Source organism: Aegilops tauschii, chromosome 6, assembly GCF_002575655.3.
Source record: "Aegilops tauschii subsp. strangulata cultivar AL8/78 chromosome 6, Aet v6.0, whole genome shotgun sequence".
Lineage (NCBI taxonomy): Eukaryota > Viridiplantae > Streptophyta > Magnoliopsida > Poales > Poaceae > Aegilops > Aegilops tauschii.
In genome coordinates, this window is record NC_053040.3 from 443,550,205 (window position 1) to 443,557,252 (window position 7,048).

The following is a 7,048-nucleotide window of genomic DNA, read 5'->3' on the forward strand; positions in this document are numbered from 1 at the left end:
GATCTTTTTTTTCAGTTTTGTTCCTTCCCTTTCAAATACTTACGTGGCCCATTGCATTTTTTAAAACTCATGAGACAAGTTATTCATCCCATCATAGACATGATCATTAAGAATGGTTGGCTTGGTTGGAATTTATCTTACAAGGGCAAACTCATTTTGCTCACTACTGGCACCGCTAGCATTCCCACCTACCATATGTCTATGAAGAAATATTCCAAATGGGCTATTGAAGCCATTACCACCCAGATGTCTCAATTTTTCTGGGGTGACTTCAGATATGAACATAAGTACAAGTTGGCCAACTGGAGCTTATTTTAGGATAAAATAATTTGGCGGGGTGGTGGTCCGTAATCTTAAGGGTTTTAATATGGCTATGCTTGCCTCTTAGAGTAAAAGATTCTTTGATGATAGACCTAGTGATTGGAAGAAGTTGATCTGTTTCCAGTATAATACTGATGAACCCAATATATTCTTTGGGCTCAACTTGGTATGGGATCACCTTTTCAGAAAAGCATATCCTGGGCTTTTGCTGTTGCTAAGAATTTTTATAAATGCAAACCTGGTAATGGCCAATATATTGCCTTCTGGCATGACATATACATAGGAGACTATTCTTTGAAAACTCTATTTTGGGATCTCTTTGAGATTTGTCAACAACAGGATGCCTCTGTTGCTCAAGTTTGGGATGGTGATAACCTAAAACTTACTTTCAAAAGATGTGTTGATGAATACACTTTATCTATGGTATGAGCTGGTGTCACTAGTTAGAACACCAAGTTTTTATCTGATAGTGACATACTTGTTTGCAGGCGTCGTATCACGTGAATCCGGCATCCATCGTGCATCCATGCATCCCCTCGTCGACAATCGTTAGATCAAGATCTTGTGTCTGCTGTCAGTTCGGCCTATTTTTGCACAAACACGCCCGCCTCCTGCCACGTTTGCCCTTCCAATTTTGCAAAATAAACCCCAGCGAGGGCAGCTCTCCCAGTTCACCACTCCCCAATTGTTTCCCAATCTGAGAGCAAGCCCTCGACCTGTATCCCAACGACGGCCACCGCGGCATGCATCTGCCTGATCAATCACGGCCACTGGTAATCGCCACGATGACCATGAAGGAATCCATCTCCCAACTCCCGATCAGCTTGGTGGACAAGTCCTCCTTGTTGGATATAGCACAACCAACAACCATGGCGATTTCTGCAGTCAGGGACAATGAATCTGCGTCAACTTCGATGGCTAGAACCTGCTTGCCCTCGTTCCTCCCTAATGCATGTGGGGACCCCGAATTTTCCTCAACATGTACCCATCAGGAAGACCATCTCACTTGCACTGCTATGGCCACAAAAACCTCTACAACTGCAGACAATGAACTGAATTTAAGTACGACACATGGAGCGTCAGGTAACAAATCAGAAAGAACTCTAATTGATTTGTGTACGTTGTAATTGATGAAAATTAAGTCTTTTGTGAAAATGTCTCTCTGTTATTTTTTATGACTTGTTGCCATGTTGCATGGAGTATACCAAGTTACAGGACTATCATTATATACTAAATTACGTATCAGATCACTTTGCTTCAGTCCTTTCCATTAGCATTGTTGGCTGAATACAGATTGGGATGTACTACCTATGCAAATATTGTGTCATTTATCCGGTTAATTTACAGGGCTTATCATGTACATGTGGGTGCAGCAATGGGATCAACAAATAGCTAGCAAATGCAGATGAGCAGGAAAGGATTTAGTACACCCATAAAGAAAGCAAGTGCGCCTCTCTTTGTAAGTCAATTGCTTTCACTGACTATGGTTGTATTCAGTTCAATTTTTTTGTTAATGAAGGTGCTTATTTATTCATTATTTATGTTCCAGTGCTCGTCTTTTATACCTGAGTGTGAAGATAATTTGAAGCCTAAAGTGGGGATGACATTTGAAGGACTGAAGGCTGTGGAGGAGTTCTACAAATCTTATGCACATCACTCTGGTTTGGAGTTCGTATCGGACAGCAAAAGAAGTTGGAAAATGAAGTAGTTCGTACTAAACGATACATGTGTAACAGAGAAGGATTCAAGTCACAGAAGGGTAACATGATTGGCATCCATCAAAGAAAAGGCGTAAGAACATGGACACAAGGTGTGGTTGTGATGCACATATCTTTGTGAAGTTGTGTGATAATGATACCTACAAGATAGAATCATGGGTCGAGCACCATAGCCTTGGCCTTGTGTCACCTGATAAGCATCATTTGATCAGATCAAATTGTCGAGTTAGCGCGAGAGCAAAGAACACACTGTACACATGCAGCAAAGCAAGCATAGGCACCTGCCAGGCATACATGCTCCTCCACGTCGGCGAGGGTGGGTTTGCAGAGGCTGGATGCACAAAGAGAGACTTGCAAAACTACTATCGTGGCCTCAGATTAAAAATCAGGGATGCGGACGCACAAATGTTTGTGGCCCAGCGAGGTAGAAAACAGGAAGTTAATTCAACAATTTTCTATGATTTCGTTGTGAGTGATGAAGGACAGTTCGTGTATGTGTTCTAGGCAGATGCCACAAGTAGGAAGAACTACAAACATTTCGGTAGCGTGGTATCCTTTGATTCTACATATACTACTAATCAGTATGACATGATCTTCACACCATTTACAGGAGTTAATCATCACTTATAAAGTGTGTTCTTTGGTGCTGCATTCTTACTAAATGAGAAGAAAGAGTCATATATTTGGTTGTTTGATACCTTCCTGAGAGCAATGGGAGGTGTAGCGCCAAGACTCATCATAACCGATGAAGCTACTAGCATCAAGAATGGATTTGATAAAGTTTTTCCAACCTCAGTACACAGATTGTGCATGCGGCATATAATGGAAAAACTTCCCGAGAAGATGGCACCCATGATTAGAGAAGAATCTGAATTTTGGAAGAGGATGAATGCATGTGTATGGGGTTCAGAAACTGTGACCGAGTTTGAGTTACAGTGGAATTCCATAATTTCAGACTTTGGGTTGGAGGATAATGAGTGGTTGACTAAAAGGTTTAGCCTTAGAGAGTCGTGGATACCAGCCTATTTCATGGACATATCACTGGCAGGCATTCTGCGAACTACTTCAAGGTCAGAAAGTGCAAATTCATTTTTAATCGATTCATTCATCGCAGGCTCACTTTTGTTGAGTTCTGGCTTAGATTTGAGACAGCCTTATAATGTCAACGTCAAGAGGAGTTGATTGCAGACAATTCAAGCATCCATAGGACCCCCCCCCCCAATTAGTGACACCGTGGGCAATGGAGAGACAAGGTAGTGAAGTATTCACATATGAGGTGTTTGTGAAATTCCAGGAACAAGTTATTGCTGCAAGAGACCACTGTTGTGTTCAAGGAATTGCACAAGATGAGGGAATTAAAATAGTGACCTTCAAAACAGGTGCTAGTAGGGTAAGGGAGGTCCGATGTGACACGAAAACCATGATAGCTAATTGTTCATGTAAGTTATTTGAGTCACATGGAATCCAATGCCGCCATATTATCCAAGTGATGCGAACTGGAAATCAACAGGAGCTTCCAACCTTCTATATCATGGAAAGATGGCAGAAATGGTGTAAAAGGTATGAAAGTTATAATAATTACTACTATTATTTTTTTCCAAATCATATGGTTGACTTCTTTTTTTGTGGTGAGAGTGTTTACGATGAACAAGGGAACCTTCTAGAAGAAAAGCCCGCCGACTCCTTGGATGCAGCTGCAAGGAAGAAGATTTCAACAGTGCGAAACAATTTGGAAGATCTAATTCAAAGAGTCAAGCAATCAGATGAAGGCATGGACTTTTTGGTAGCAAGTGTTCTGAGCATTGAGGAGCCTCTGAACCAAATGGTTCCTAATGCAGTCAAGCACACTAGGCAAGAGGAATACGAGGCGTTTATTGGTTGCACATTCCTACTCAAATTGACATACACCCGCCAAATGATGCTCGTTTGGTTGGGAGATGTAAAGAATAAAAAGAGGAAAGGAAATGAATGGGGAAAAACAAAAGGAGAGGAACAAAGAAGCCAAGGCCAAGGTTGCATGCTTGTGCAAGACATGCAACCAAATAGGTTTTCATGACAGTCGCAATTGTCCAAGCAAAAAAGGTCAAGGAAAAGAAACCATGAATATGCAAGACATGCTTCCAAATGGTCAATCATGATAGCCGCAACTCCGTAGAAGACACATGGCTTATTAATTACATTTTGTTAGTTTTACTGAATTTTTCAATCTATGTAATGGATGAGAAGTTATTTTTATTCTCCAGCTTTTGTCTTATTTCTGTCACATTGGATGTGTATTTAATTCAATCTATGTAGTGGTCAGAACATGCTTTGTGTTCCAGTTGTGTCTGGTGCTTTCGAAACTTGTTCTTGTTTATGTATTGTTCAAGAAAATTTGAGTGGAGACAGAGGAACTAGGTTTCCAACGAGCAGCAACAGGCTGTTTTATCCATGGATTCATTTGGGCTACTAGCTACTATTAGCCTGCATTATGTCCAGAAATTTTGAAGATACATCAGACTACCATCATTTGAGTTATATTGCATCATGCAGTATGTAAGGGACACCTCAAATGCCAATAGGAACAGGTAATAAGAAATAGATGTGTGTTTCTACAATTTCCATTCACAACTCTGAAGTTGTACAAGATCACAACTCTGAAGCTGTACACCCAACAATAGTTGCATTCTACAAGATCACAATCCACATTCAGAAGCTCATTTGCAAGTACTATATGCATACATCGAACAAGAACAAGTAGTACAGGCATTCAGAAGCTCAGTGTGCAAGTAGTACAGGCATCCAGAGACTTGGTTGTCATTGCTCTCCAAGGAGTCTGACGCTAGTCTGCAGCGTGTCAGTAGAAGGTGTAGACGTTACGGCCGTCGGTGGCCTCGGTGGCTGGGCCGGCGGCAATGTGGACAACTGTAGAGGTTGGGGCAGGCAGTTGCCTCGGCGGTGGGGACCCCGACGTGCTGGACGAGTGTGGAGTGCAGAGGTTACGGCCGTCGGTGGCTGGGCCGGCAATGAGGTGGACGACTCCGGAGGTTGGGGAGGGCGGTTGACTCGGCGGCGGAGACCTTCGACGTGTTGTATGAGTGCAGAGGTTCACTGGCGCCTGGACAGGGCGAGCCAGATCGGCGGGGCCATCGGGAGAGCAACGTGGGCGAAAGGGATTAGGGACAGATTGAGGTTGTGATGTTTTTCATTGTTCAGGGGGCACTTTTGCAAATAAGAAATCCGGAGGTGGGCCGTTTAGTGACATTCAGATGAGGAGACACACACGATTTAAATCAGATGATTGAAAATGAGCGGACACATGGATGCACCATGGATGCCGGATTCACGTGATACAACGCCATGTTTGCATGCTCGAACTTATTAATTTGGGGGGGGGGGGTGTCTTCTGACTTAGAAGATTGTATTTGTAAAATTAAGGTGCCCCCAACATTCATGTCTTTTTTTGGCTCATTTTGCATAATAAAAGTTTAACTAGAGATAATTTCGCTAAATATTGTTCTATGGTTGATCCTACATGTGTTTTTTGCAATGAGCTTGAGTCCATACACCATCTTTTCTCTAAACCCTAGTTAAAGTCCACTTCTCAATACTATACTCACCATTGAAATTGGAACACCAAACTATTAATACAATCCAGCTTTCGCCCTGAACTGGCTTCACAAGTGGTTTTGGGTGATGTGGAAGTCATGTTTCTGCCATGAAAGAGCAAGTACTACAAAGAAGAAAACAATCAAGAACAAAATTTGGTGACATGTCAAGAAGTTGTCGTAACTTCGACAAAATTTTCCTTGTTTGTTCATAGCTACCGTGTCTATCCACATGTTTGGTATGAGCTTGTGAACTATTGTTTTTATAGTGTTCGTTCCATTGTTCAATGTAGGGCGAAAACTTCTCTGTCGATCAAACAGGCCAACGACCCTGTTCCATTTTATTAAAAAAAAAAATTGTTCCTTAACTCTTGACAGAGTTTAGATTTGATTCTTCAATTCTAAAACCGAACAACTTGCACCCTCAACTTTTAATACCGGACAAATTTTGCCCTTCATCCTAGCCAAAGCGGTATTCGACATGGTTCTGACCCAATATAGTGCGGTTGACATTTTTTCTCTCTCCTACTCAGATCATCTACCCTTTTCATCCCACCTCAGACTGGCATTTCGTTGACCAGTTGGTGTGTGCTGCTCGTCCGCGCTCCTGGGCCACTAGCTGCTACGGTAGCTGCATCCTGCCGCTCCCTATGCTCCCAGGCCTGTGCTATCACCGCCGGTTCCTACCAAAGGACGCCCAGATGAACCGAGCATCGCCAATTGCGTGCATCTCTGCTCCGGCAGGTCACCGCCATGCACCCCGTGTCCAGCGACGGAGTCCCGCTGGAGATGTCATCGACCGAGCCTCTCCAGTTCGTCCTCCTCCCTTGGGCTACTCCCGCATGCTGGTGCGCCGGCCGTGGGCTCCCGCATGAGCTCTGCGCCGCCTCTACACCAACCAGGCACGAGCCTTTCCATGGTCCCCGCGCTCGCCATGGATGCGTTTGGGTACTCCAGCTTGGGGCCCGGCCCAGACCTCCTGCTTCTTCTCATTACTCAACCTTGAAGCTTCGATGGCCACGACAGCGGGGCTCGCAATAGCAACGCGCGCCTCTACTGGGCAGCCCGCCGGCTGCACTCGTCCACACACCAAGCTCCATCATCGAGGTCACTCTCCTGATTATCGTGACCGACAGTGGCGGCAGGAGAGGGAGGTACGATCGGCGGTTCAGCGGCTTCGCTGCCGCTGCGCTTGGCTTCTGGTGGCCGTTGCCGCGCACTGGACGGGGTGGCGAGAGTGAGAGCAGAGGAGAGGAAGCGAGACCGAGTCCACGGCATGAGCTCGGCGCGGTGTCGCGGGCGGCACGACGGACAACACGCGCCACAGCGGCCTTGCGAACGTCGCCAAGGACCAAACCCACCTTGGTGGAGGCCTCCACTCCCACATCCTTCTCTTGTTGCTCGACGCGCGCTAGTAGCTCG

At 44.7% G+C, this 7,048-nt stretch overlaps 1 pseudogene; it reads left to right on the forward strand.

The window, feature by feature from the left end:
• Positions 1-1,392: 1,392 nt before the first annotated feature.
• On the forward strand, positions 1,393-4,127 carry LOC141026159 (protein FAR1-RELATED SEQUENCE 5-like; annotated as a pseudogene).
• Positions 4,128-7,048: the final 2,921 nt, after the last annotated feature.